We start from the raw sequence: 13309 nt of genomic DNA, 5'->3' as shown, positions 1-13309 counted from the left end.
TCAGAAAGTCTAGGTTACTATTCACCTATAGTTTTTACATTGCCTCCAGGTGATTCTAATTATCAGCCAGAGTTGGAGCCACTACTGAAGGCTCTGATGTCATCGGGCAAACACAGAAGCAGGTGGAAAGACAGCGAACGGGGATAGCCAGTTAAATGAAAAAAAAAAAACAAAAAAAACAAAAAACGGTGATAGAGGGCTTCTGGGTGGTTTTTTGTTTTGTCTTTTGCTATAACCCCTGGGCTCCTGCCAGTGATGATGCTGAGGGTGATTCCAATGTTGAGGGACAAGAGAAAATGGACTTCTGGGTAAGATCCATTATCTTAATGCAGATGAAATTTTCAATAATTACAACTTCTTGTCAAACATGCAGGCTCAATTGAAATAAAGTCGTGAATGGTGCCAGGATTATCTAGATCAATTCTCCTGTATGTGTTATCCCTGGTAGTCGAGAGATAAAGCACCCATCATGCTAGGTAATTATGTGGATAAGTGTGGCAATTCCACAGTAACCCAGCCATAAGTGAATTCAGTGGGAACGATTCAGGCTGATGTAGCTGGAGGAGAGGAGGGGACCAGAGCAAAGTCCAGATAGCATTGTGACAATCATGGCCTCATTTGTGCTGTCAGCAATAAAGCACTATATCACTGCCTATAGGAGGTAGGCACAAGGGTAAGTTAGAAGAATTCTAGACCATCCCTCAGTTTTCCAGCTGGCAGATTCCCGAAGTGCAGCACTTATGAGCCATGTGACCGGAAGAACATGGCAAACTCAATATTAAGAACATGGCCTTAGCACGTAAGATCAGTGTGTGGCTCCTCTTGGTAAAGCAGAGAATGAACACGCACATGTGTGAGCGCACACACACACACACACAGTCCATCAAAACGGGGAGAAGTTACTTCTCAATGTTGTAAATTTAAATGAAGTCCGGAGTAGTGAAGGCCATTTGTAAGGTCTGCTGAGCTAATGGATTCATAATGACTTTTCAAGCTTCGCTCTGGTAAGAAATACTGTTCATTTTTTAATTGCATATAATTATACTTTTTCATAATCTAGGGCAGCATAGCAAAAGTAAATCTACTGGCTTAATTATAAATCTTTTTATTATCTGGAACCCTGCTGAAATAAAAGGAAAGAAACAACTATTGTGTTTTTTTTTTAATCTAGTAAAAAGGATTAAAAAAAAAAAAACCTCAATGTTAAATGAGTTACGATGTTTTTGATGGGAGAACACTGGTTTGTTTCATGTTTGATATTCCTTTGTTTGGGGGGGGGGGAGGCTGTTTGTGGAAGTGCCCGGACATTCTGACCTGCCTGTGGTCCAAACTGCCTCCTGTCCTAAGGGAGTGAGCATTTGCTGGTCTGTTCAATAATCTGAGAGAGTCCTTTTTTTATCCCTAGAGGTGGAGTCTGGGAAGAGCTTCAAGCTTGAAGGTGCAGCAGGTTAGGGGGGGAAGGGTTGTGTTCCGGGAAGAGGTGAGAAGTCTGAGGAGCTGAAGCTCCCAGGATCATACTCGGATTATTCTTTCCACTGGGTTTCTCCTCCTGATCTTCCCAAGACTCTCCTGTGACCCTGTGGCTCGCTCAGAATGACCTTGGGGAGAAAGATGCACTTCTGAAGGACACGGGATGATAACCTGGCCAGGAAGATGCATTGCTTTCATGGAGATGAGATTGGCTGTACCCTTCGTTCCTTGTAGAGTAGAAATGCTGGACCAATCACGTGTAAGGGAGCAGCACCATTCCGGAGGCATGAGCAGGTTCGGGCCGACGTAACTGTGTCTGAGGCAAGGAGAGCAGGCTCACGAAAACACAGGCAGTTCTCCATATTCAGCTCTCCACTGTCACCCCACAAGTCAGAGAGGGTCGGAGGCACCTGCTTCCAGGTGGGCAGCAGAGGGCCTGTTAGCGCCAGAGCCTGGGGGAGGCGGGGAGCCCCTGGGCGGCACCAGCCGAGCCCTCGCCGAACCGTCCTGAAGACCTGGCTTCTCCCTGACCCAGAATTCCACGATCCCTTGAAAAGGCATCAATGCTGGATGCCCCCTGTTTAAGCGAATCAGGTACTCAGTCATTGCTGGGGAGGCAGGGAACCCAGAGAGAAAAACTAATTAAGCTCTTAAAGGCTTGGTAGCCCATATGGGCCTGATGGACATGGATGGGGTTGCAGCCCCGTCTCAGAAGAGGGGGACATTATCCTGAAAGGCGACGGCGGTTCGCCGTGAACATCTCTAAATCCCTCTGCGTTACTTTTTACCACTCTGGCCCCAATTCCGACCCCACGCGCACGCCCCCGTGGCACCTCAAGTGTGGGACACGCTATACATTCTGTGCTTCGAATGGCAACCGCCTCTGGTGGCGCGTGCAACCTGTGCCTGGCGCTGGCTGAGAGCCGCTTCTCTCCCTGCAGCCCCTGCTCCGGCAGCCATGTCTTCACCCCCGACGTAGGGGTTCCCTTCTCCTGGTACTTACTCTGGGCTCCAGATTGCTGTTGTCAGGCTGGTGCTGCCAAAAAGTGGCCCCGAATTTGAACCCCTCTCTCCAGAAAGAAGCAGAATCTCACATCTCCCGTGGAGAACTCCCTTTCATGCCCTCTGATGCCTGCAATCAGGGAGGGGTTCCTGGAAGAGGTGAACTTGACAGTACAAGAGTGGTCGTGAGCAGTGAAAGGACAATTGTGTCCAGAAAGTTGCTTTAATAACGCATTTAAAGTAAGACCCCCCCCCTCCCCGCAAGGGTGATGAGTTTGGCTAGCCAACCTGAATCCCACTAGGGATCATCCAGACCCATTTCCTAAGTATATGATGCTTTCCATCAGCCGGTCAGTGAATCCCAGGGAGTATGCTTTACTCCTCTGGACTCTCCTCAGAGCAGATAAGATACATGCCAGTTTAGACTCCTGGCACCACCACTTAAGAGCTATGTGGACTTTGACTTCATCTTTCTTAATCTCTATATGCTCATCCATAAAATGGGTATAATACTAGCGGGCCCGCGGAGTCCTAAGAATTAGAGAAAAGTCAAGGACCTAGTGAAGTCAGAGGCCTGCTACCTACTCAGTGCTCAACGGGTGTTTTTTGTTGTTGTGTTGTTTTTTTTTTTGTTTTTTTTTTTTTTTGCTGTCTCTGTTGTGGCTATTACATTCCTAGATTCAGAAAGCTGGGTACACGTTCCTGTTTTTCTCGTTGCTGGCAGCTTGCCCTTGGTTGAGTGGCATAGTTTTTCAAAGCTTTAGCTTGGGCATCTGTGAAGTACAGCTAATGACTTCTGCCTTAACCAGGTAGCGAGAGGTTTCGCAACAACCAGTAAAAGTAAAAGCCTAGCACAGTGATTTAAACAAGCAGGAAGTAACACCCCCTCACTTACCGAGCCTTCCAGGATATGCTGTCGCAGTTGGTTTGGCAGCTTGACTGTGTCAGGACGAGCATCTTTGGGGCTCTCTGGGCCCTTTTGTACCAGCTTTTCCCTTCGTGGTCCTTGACTTTTCTATCTTAGAAATGCCTTGCTCTAGGCACAGAGAAGGGGGAAGAGGAAGGGACAGAAGATCAGCCTCTCTGTGTCAGAAAGAGGAAAAGCTTTCCCAGAGCCCACCCGGTAAACGTACACTCACATCTCCTTGACTGCGACTGGATGAGGGTCAGGCCAGTCAGCCAGTGGTGTTCGTCCCACATCCACCTATGGGGCTGCTGTGAGAACAGACAGACGAGTGTATGTTAAAGCATTTTGTAAGAGCGTCACAAAAGTAAGTTACTCTCCTTACTCTAGCTCTTGTACAAACGAGAGGCCAGTCAACTGGGTAAGTGATAACTCTATTGTTCAGGCCTTTTAACCCCCACCGAGATGAATGGAAGACATTCTGGAGGCCATGGTTGTTTTAGTACAGGCTCCTAGGTCATAGCCTCTTTCTGACCAAGCTGCGGGTTACCCGTTTCATTTTGCTAGTGGGATGAGGCTTGAATTGGGCTTGGTGACTTCAATTGTCTCTGCTTGATGTAAGTGGAAGGCTATGTTTCTAGGTAAATATGGTGAATTTCTAGTGCCCAGCAGGAGGTATTCCTGAAAGGCTCATTCACCAGTGATGGGGTGATGTTACATTAATCATAGGTAGTCTTCTTAATGTGTGCCCTCCTATTCTTGTACCCTCATGACATCCTTAATAAGCATCTGCTATCTTTAACAGCTTTATTGAGGCATAATTTACATACCATAAAATTCGCTAAGTGTACAATCGAATGATTTTTAGTAAACTGACACAGTTGTGCGACCGTTACTACCATCCAGTTTTAGAACAGTTCAGTCTCCCCTGAACAATCCTTCCTGCCTGTTTGCAGGCAATCTCTACAACCCCACCCGCTCTCACCGTGCTCCAGGCAATTACTAAGCTACTTTCTGTCTCTAGATTGCCTTTTCTGGACATTTCCCACCAACAGGATTGTACACTATGTAGCCTTCTGTGTCTGGCTTCTTTCACTTAGCATGTTGTTGAAGTTCACCCACATCGTAGCTATCAGTAGTTCGTCCATTTTTGTACGGATGAACAGTCAATGATGAACATTTTAGTTCCTTCCACTTTTTGCTCCTTATGACTTTTTGCTCCTTATGAAGATGCTGCTGTGAACATTCATATATACGTCTTTTGTGGACACATATTTTCCTTTCTCTTGGATAGAGATCTAGGAAATGAGTTGCTGTGTCATGTAACTTTATGTTTAACATTTTAAGAACCTGTCCCAACTATTTTCCACCTTTTACCAGATTGTTACATTTGTTACTGTCGATGAACCTACACGGACACGTCATCACCCAAAGTCCATAGTCTACATTACAGGGTTCGCTCCTGGTGTTATACACTCTGTGGGTCTTGACAAATGTATGATGACATGGATCCACCATGACAGTATTGTAGAGTAGTTTCACTGCTCTAAAAACCCTCTATGCTCTACCTGTTGATCTGCCCTTCCCCTCAGTCCCTGGCAACCACTGATCTTTTTACCATCTCCATAGTTTTGCCTTTTCCAAAATGTCATGTGGTCATTCACAAAGTATGTAGCCTTTTCAGGTTGTTGTTGTGTTTTCACTTCGTAATATGCATTTTCAGTGTCCTCCAGATCTTTTCATGGCTTTCATCAGCTTATTTCTTTTTAGCCCCGAATACTATTCCATTGTATGGATGTACATGTATGTATCCTTTTACCCGTTCCTACTGAAGGACATCTTGGTTGCTTCCACGTATTGCCAGTTATAAATAAAGTTGCCATATGCGCAAGTTATGGTGTGGACATAAGTTTTCAACCCATTTAGGTAAATATCAGTATGTTATTGGATCATAAGTGTACGTTTAGTTTTATAAGACACTGCCAACCAGTCTTCCAAAATGGTTGTACCATTTTGCATTCCCAGCAGCAATGAGTGAGAGTTCTCTTGCTCCACATCCTCACCAGCTCTTGCTGCTGTGTGTGTTTTGGATTTTGACCATTCGAATAGGTGTATAGCGGCATCTTTTGGTTCTTTTTATTTTGCAGTTCTGCAGTGGCACATGAGGTGGACCATCGTCTCATGTGCTTATTCACCACGTGTATATCTTCTTAGGTGAGGTGCCTGTTCAGGTCTTTTGCCCATGTTTTAACCAGGCTGTTCATTTTCTTATTGCTGAGTTTCAAAAGTTCTTTGTATGTTTTGGATAACAGTCCTCTCTGTCAACTATGTCTTTTGCAAATATTTTCCCTTCGTCTGTGACTTGTCTTCTCATTCTCTTTCTGCCCATTTTTCAGTTGGGTTGTTTGCTTTCTTATCATTGATTTTTTTGAAAAGAGTTGTTTCTGTGTTCTGGATACAAGTTATTTTATCAAAAGTATATGATTTTCAAAGCGTTCTCCCACTGTGTGGCTTATCTTTTCATTTGCGTAATGGTGTCTTTTGAAGTGCAAACGTTTTTAATTTTGATGAAATCCAGATTCTTAATGCATTCCTTTATGGATCATGCTTTTGTTGTTTATCAGGAAACTCTGCCTAACCCAAGGTCACAATGGTTTTCTACTATGTCTTCTTGTAAAAATTTTATAGTTTTAACTGTAACAGTTAGGTCCATATCAATTTGGGGTAAATTATTGTGGTGTGAGGCAAAGGTCTAAATTCACACTTTTGCATGTGACTATCCAACTGTTTCAGTACCATTTGTTGAAAAAACTATTCTTCTGCCATGGAATTGCCTTGACATCTTTTAAAAATAACAATTGACCATAAATGTAAGGGTTTACTTCTGGACTCTCAATTCTGTTCCATTGATTTAAATGTCTATCCTTATGTCAAAGCCACACTGTGTGGGTTACTGTAGCATGTTTCAAAATCAGGAAATGTAAAATCCATAGTACTCCCAACTTTCTTCTTTTTCAAAATTGTTTTCGCTCTTCTTCATTTCTTGCATTTCTATATAAATCTTGAGATTGGGGTGTCAAGTTTCTGAAAAAAAAAACCTGCTGAGATTTTATAGGGATTGTGTTTCTAATTAGAATAATTTGGGAAGAATTACCATTTAATATATTAAATGCTTATTATTTATTTTGAGACAGAGAGAGAGAGAGAGGGAGAGGAAGAGGCAGAGAGAGAGGGAGAGAGAATTCCAAGCAGGCTCCACACTGTCAGCACCGAGCCAGACTTGGGACTTGATCTCGGGAACTGTGAGATCATGACCTGAGCCGAAGTCAAGAGTCAGATGCTTAACCATTGAGCCACCCAGGTGCCCCGCCATTTAATATTTTCAAATCTCCTGTCCACGACCGTGGAATGTCTCTTCATTTATCTACAACTTCTTTAATTTCTCTCAATTATGTTTTTTAGTTGGCAGCATATGAATTTTTCACTCCTCTGGTTAGATTTATTCCTAAGTGATTTATTGTTTTTGATACTATTGAAAATGGGATTGTTCTCTTAATTTTTTTTAATTTGGATTATTGCCAGTATACAAAAAGAAAATTAATTTCTGTATATTGATCTCCTATTCTGCGACCTCGTTGAAATCATTTATTAGTTCTAGTAATTTTTTCGTTGATCCCTTAGGATTTCTTTACATATAGGGTCACCTACAAAATAAAAATCAGATCGGTCTTCCTTCTGATCTGATTGCCAAGTATCTGTTCCTCAATTTGAAGTTTCATAAAACACTCAAGAAGAGTACAGAGGAGGTCTCCAGGGAAGATCATGTGACGAGCAGGGTGGGAGGTGGGGCCTGACCGTTGGAGCTCTGCAGCAGAGGGGATGGGGAGTTTCTCATTAAGCCGTGGTGACTTTAGGCTCCCTTCTTCATTTCCCAAGGTGCTAGCATGAAGGAACCGCCAGAGAAAGGCATGCCAGGGTTTGATGGTAGAAAGTTCAATGGAGAGACAGAAGATGTATTATTGTTGAGGCCCTTTCCGTGATAATTACTCTACTCCAGTATGAGTTTTTTGTTTTTTTTTGTTTTTTTGTACTTTGTTCCATGAAGACATGGTTTGTTCCTCTCCCATTAATGTGGATGTCCTCTTCTGCTAAGCAACGACTGGCCGGTACCCCACCCCTTCCAAATGGACATGGGGAACTAGTGACACAGTGGAGGCCAGTGAACAGTCAAGAAGGCCTTGTGTACGTGAGCGTATCGACTGCCACAACAGTGGTTCTAGACTCGAACGGCCATGCTTCCTCCTCTCCAGTGAAGTGCCTTTTAAATAATCCCTCATTATTTCACATGCAATGGCTATTATGGCTATGTGAGCTGTTATCTATTTATGTTGACTATTAATAAATTATTAGACCGTATTGTGTGGGTTTTAATAACTCCATAGGAAGAGAAGCGTGGCCAGGAGGTGAAATCTCAAGCAATTACAAATTCATAGGTTGAGTTAATTTTTTTTTTCTAACACACAGAAGCTGTTCACTTACAAGTAAATTAAATACATAGGCCCGTTGCCCTTACTTAGAATTCTCGTCGTGCAGAGAGAAGAAGCTCACGGCAGATGCACGGCTCCTGGTGGGAAGTACCTGCGGGGAGTAGGCTGTCGCAGGGACTGCCCAAGGCAAGACCCAGGGCTTGTTAGGTTGCCTGCCTTGAACCTTGTCCTTGTGTGTGGGCCGAAAACCTCCATCAGGACATGAATGTTGATGGTCGTGGTCATATCTGGGTGAGACTAAGCAGGGCTTTTAAAACGCACTATTCTAAATCAGCCTTGAAATACCGGCCCCCGAACTGGCCCACTTGACTGCTTCCCAGATGAGACTCAGGAAGCCACACTGTACCGCTTGCACACAAGTCCTTGCTTCTTCTAGACAAACCAGGGAGAGGCTCTTTGAAAGTCAGGATTAGAGTGTCAGCTGGGGAGATTCTTGATGAACTCTGCTCCGAGGGGTCAGACAGAGGCAGAGAAAGCACCGGGCTTCAGCCGCAAAATGGAAATGGACCCAAATCATTTTCTTGTCAGCCAGGATTTGAAAATCAATACCCAGCCTCCTTGATACATTTTTATTCTTTTTCTTCTTCTCTGGCTGTCTGCTGAGGGTGATGACAGATTTCCTTCTCCGGGTAGCTGTGGAAATGAAATCCTCCTACCCTCCTGGGGACAAGAGTGCCGTGTCCACACCCATGCAGGTTTGGAGCACAGCCTCCACAGCAGTCTGGGCGGCAGGTCGCCACGGTTCTGCAAACCACTTCTGCTCCTCTCCTCCTGGCTGTGAGGGGCGGACTCCGCCTTGCCTCCCTTGTTGCTAACATCTGCAAACCGGTGACAGTCTTTCCTATGATGTCATGAGGAAGAATGAATATCGGTACATGGCTGTTTCCATTCCTTACTCGAGTTATTCACACGATGAGTACTGAGCGCCTGGGAGGCTCAGTCGTTAAGCGTCTGACTTCCGCCCAGGTCATGATCTCACGGTTCGTGAGTTCGAGTCCTGCTTCGGGTGAGCTCCAGCCTCGCATCTCTGAGCTCGAGCCCCACTTCAGATGATCATGAGCCCTGCTTTGGGTGAGCCCGCTTCTCTCTTTCCCCATCTCTCTCTCTCTCTCTCTCTCTCTCTGTTTCTGCCCCTCCTGGGATGCTCTCTCTCTCTGCCCCTTGATCACTTTTGCTCTCTCTCCTCTCTCTCTCTCTCTCAAAAAAAAAAAAAAAAAGCAACAAGATGAGGACTACTCAAGATCTTTACTCTTCCCGTTGCTACTAGAGAACAGATTTGGACATAACAGGGGTTCATTCTCTAGGATACCATCGTAGGGTGTTTATATAGGGGAGTGCTTGAAACATACATATTATGAGGGTGCCCCAAGTGTAGAGCCCACAGCACCTTGGGGTCCTGGACCCATGGGGGGGGTTCTTATTTCTAACCCCCCTCTTGTTCTCGTAGTAACAGTGAATGCTGCATAGTAATCGACACGAAAGGAGGGGAAAAAGGAAAGAGGAGGGTGAGAAAAGATGGGTAAGAGATTCCAGTCTGTCCACTCATTCCCTCAGTTTTGATTTCGGGACACATCATGTGCCAGGCATCCCTAATGGGCGCTGGACATACAGCAGCACCCAAGACACAGACCCTTCTCTCAAGAAGCTTCTCGACAAGCTGGGGAGGCGGGCAATAAATGTAAGCAGACAGACATAGATGGTACGCCTAAGTCCTGTGCTCGGATAGGCACAGAGGGCTGTGGGAGCTCAAAGGGAGGGTGTCCAGTTTCCCCAAGGTTTCTGAGAGGTGACATCTACACTTGTCATGTGTGAGAGTGGGAGATGGGTAAGGAAGTTGGGCCAAGGGAAGTCCATGCCTAAGAAAGCTTAGAGAAAAATGACTGGCCTAGCCTGGCAATTTCCAGGTGCGCTGTGTGACTAGGAAAGAGCATGGAGAGGAGAGTGGCAGGCCACATGGCTGGTGTGTTAACCAGTCTACAGATCGTGAAGAGCCCGGTGAGAGGCCACGTGAAGGATTTGGGACACATCCCTGAGAGCAGGGAAGGCCGTGGGGGTAACCCATGCGGGCTACCCTTGGAGAAACTTCGAGGGAGGAAAGGAGAGGCCCTACCACAGGGCTCTGGGGAGCTCAGGAAGCTAAGGAGAGGCTTGCCCTCAACTCTGGAGGAGAACAGGAAGGTCACGGGCACCCAGCATGGACTTGGAGACAGTTGGGAGTGACCCAGGACCAATGCACCGAACACGGGGCTCGACAGACAAGGGTGGGATCCAAAGCTTACAAAGAATGCAGGAAAAGAAGGCTTTGGAGAGCACAATGGGGTTCATTCATGAACTTACCAGGTTGCTTCTGTTACCACAGTAACATGTCAAGGGTTTTTGCGGATCTGGGAGAATAAAAAAATCCCTGCGTTACAGTACTCAAAGCAAATTAGGTCACTGTTACGAGTTATTAATTTTAATGTATTAAGAAAAGTGTGCAGGGGGGAGAGAAGTGTTTTTTTTTTTTTAAACACAGCAAATGGGAAGCAGCGAAAAGTACAACAATAATTACGCTGAAAGCAAAGTGAAGTGTTCCATAAAATGTAAGAAATGAAGAAATTACACACCCCTCCTCCCTCCTCCCTCAAGTGTGGTTAGGAGTCGGTGCGGGGGGTGGTGGGTGACTCTCCCACGGCCTTCTGATGCAATTATGAGCTCTCATTTCACTTCTTTGTGTTATGTCGCGAGGTGTTACTTAAGCCCGGATGAAATCCCGCGTCGGAAAGAAAGCACAGAGGGGCATTTTTCTGGGCTGGGTTATGTTTAGCGTGGAATCGCTCGTAGGCGAATGTGCAGTCTGAGGAGGGGAAATTGGAAGCTGTGAATAGATTCTCCAGGAACTTTCGTACCCACGGGGACTCCAGGCAGGCCAGGGTTTTTGGTTTCTGGGCCTGTTTGACTTGCTCTGGCAGCCGACCTCCCGGCTGCAGAAAGCTGCAAAACTGGGTCATGTGCTGCTCCAGCGTGAAGAGGCGGCTTTGGGTGGTTTTGTCCTGTCTCCTTTGACTTCCTGTTGCTGCTGCTGTTGTTGTTGTTGCTGCTGCTGTTGTTGTTGTTTCATTTGGCTGTTTTCTATCCGATTGGTTTTGCTTTGCAGTTTCGGAGGGCAGTCAGAAATTCCTCCTTCCAGATGGTGTCGCGTGTGAAATTGATCTCCTTTATCCTAGACACGAAAGGTCTCCCTCCCCCGCTGACCCTGCGTCCCTCTTCCTGAACACACCTGCGTCACCCACGTGCCCACGCCTTTCCCCCGTCACTCCCCGTCAAGGTGACATTCGGGTTTAGGTGCGTTTTAGGCTGGGGCAGAGAATGGAGGGCTCAGCTCTAGGCTGCGGCTTGCTCCTTGAAATGCTTCTCTCCTTTCCTTGCAAGAAAATCCCATCTCATGTGCCTTTTCTCCTCTCTCTGACCACACTGTGCGTCGTCCCTACTCTCTGATCCCACTCCCTGCCCACATTCTTTTAAAAAAAGGTTTTTTTATTATTTATTTTGAGAGAGAGAGAGAGAGAGAGACTATGAGAAGAGGGGCAGAGAGAGAGGGAGAGAGAGAGAATCCCGAGCAAGTTCAACACTGTCAGTTCAGAGTCCCACGAGGCGGTCAAAGCCACGAACCATGAGTTCATGACCTGGGCCAAAACCAAGACTCTAACGCTTAACCGACTGAGCCACCCAGGCGCCTCATCCTTGCCCACATTCTTTTTTTTTAAATGCTTTATTTTTTTAAGTGTATTTATTTATTTTGAGAGAGAGAGAGAGAGAGAAGGAGTGGAGGAGAGGCAGAGAGAGAACGAGAGAGAGGCTCTGAAGTGGGCTCTGTGCTGACAGCAGAAAGCTTGATGCGGGGCTCGAACCTGTGACCCATAAGATCGTGACCTGAGCCGAAGTCCGATGCTTAACCTACTGAGCCACCCAGGTGCCCCTTTGCCCACATTCTTAAAAGCCCTGAAAGGAATCTCTTGTCTGGACTCCAACACCACCTCACCCTGTTCTCCAGACTTCCTTCCTTCCTTCCTTCCTTCCTTCCTTCCTTCCTTCCTTCCTCCCTCCCCCTTCCCTTCCTTCCTTCTTCCCTCCCCCCTTCCCTTCCTTTCTCCCTCCCCCCTTTCCTTCCTTCCTTCCCTCCTTCCTTCTGTCTACCAGTCAGAGATTTTCTCGTGACTCCCACGCCCATAGTATGGCCTTAACCTTTAACCTAAGCTCAGAGGAACCAGTGAGGTGCCAACAGAGATCGTAAGCACTACGAAACCATTTGTTTTAAAACCTAAACTCTTCTCCTAATTTTATCCTCCCCAAGCAAACAAATAAAACAACCTGACTTCTTTTTTATTTCTTACCATCATTGAAAAACAACGTGTGTCTCCCTGCCTGTTGCTCGGGGGAGGGGCCTTGGGTTAGCTGCAGTTTCACCCCTTGTCTCTGAGCATGACGGACGCTTCTGAGGAAGCCATTGATTCTCCCTCTCCTCCTGCTGCTATCAGTCCTGGGCTCCAGCCCTCGCCCTCCCCAGCCCATGTACAGCTCTCTAGAACACAGGATCAGTCTGCAGGGCCCCCCATCTCTGGGCCATTCTCTGCATTGATTTCAGAGTTTTTCCAGAACCTGGCCCTGACTGGGACATTCCCTGCCCGTAGACGGAAGAGCTTCCTTTGTCTCAAGATGAAGGAGGAAGCATTTCCAGGCCCAGTGAAATCTGGCCTCCACCGGTCAACTTCCGCACTCTTCATTTCTGGCTACTCTTCCCCACCCCGTGATCTAGTCACACGTCTGCTCTTCTCTAAATGCCCTGTGCATGTGCGTATGTCTGAATCCTTGCTCCCCATTTCCGTCTGTTGGAATCCATCCCGTGTCCTCTCTACCCAGCAAGTTCCCACTCATCCTCGATGCCACTGAAGCCACGGCGAAGACCGAGTCTCCCTTCTCTGGACTCTTGCAAAATACCTGCACTGTAGCGCGTATCACAACACGCTGTGTGCGTGCACACTTCTGGCTCACCCTCGTTAGATTGTGGACCCCTTGAGAAGCACTGTCTTTGAACCCTCACCCCAAACAGGAAAGCTTTGTCCTTCGTTATTCTTTGTTCGTATCTTACTCTTTTCCTCGACTAAATTCTCCACTTATAATGGAAAAGTTGGGCGGGTTCCTCATAGCCTACTTAAGACCGTTGATCCCAAAGATGGCAAGACAGAATGAAGTGTGAGACAGAAGGACTGGAAATATGGCTCAGATGGTGTCCTCTGGGTGACCGTCTTTCTCTAAGGTCACATGTTCTAAGAACGGATACTCTGAGAGTTCGAGAACCCTCGAGAGCTCCAGATGGATGACAAAACCAGTTCTCGTGCCTAGCTTT

General features: G+C 46.4%; 1 protein-coding gene and 1 long non-coding RNA gene across 3 annotated transcripts in view; both read left to right on the top strand.

Annotated features, from left to right (window-relative positions):
* Nucleotides 1-13309, top strand: part of KIRREL3 (kirre like nephrin family adhesion molecule 3) — a 546659-nt gene that overhangs the window by 58293 nt on the left and 475057 nt on the right. The gene's annotated exons all lie outside the window — the stretch shown is intronic.
* LOC122231326 overlaps nt 515-13309 on the top strand; it is a 34119-nt gene continuing 21324 nt past the window's right edge. Inside the window, exons 1-2 of the long non-coding RNA XR_006208516.1 lie at nt 515-1004; nt 1705-1890. This is a non-coding gene — a long non-coding RNA (uncharacterized LOC122231326). The remainder of the gene's footprint in view (nt 1005-1704; nt 1891-13309) is intronic.

Source organism: Panthera tigris, chromosome D1 (assembly GCF_018350195.1).
Source record: "Panthera tigris isolate Pti1 chromosome D1, P.tigris_Pti1_mat1.1, whole genome shotgun sequence".
NCBI lineage: Eukaryota > Metazoa > Chordata > Mammalia > Carnivora > Felidae > Panthera > Panthera tigris.
The sequence above is the reverse complement of the archived record's forward strand: the minus strand, read 5'-3'. Positions and strand labels throughout refer to the sequence as shown.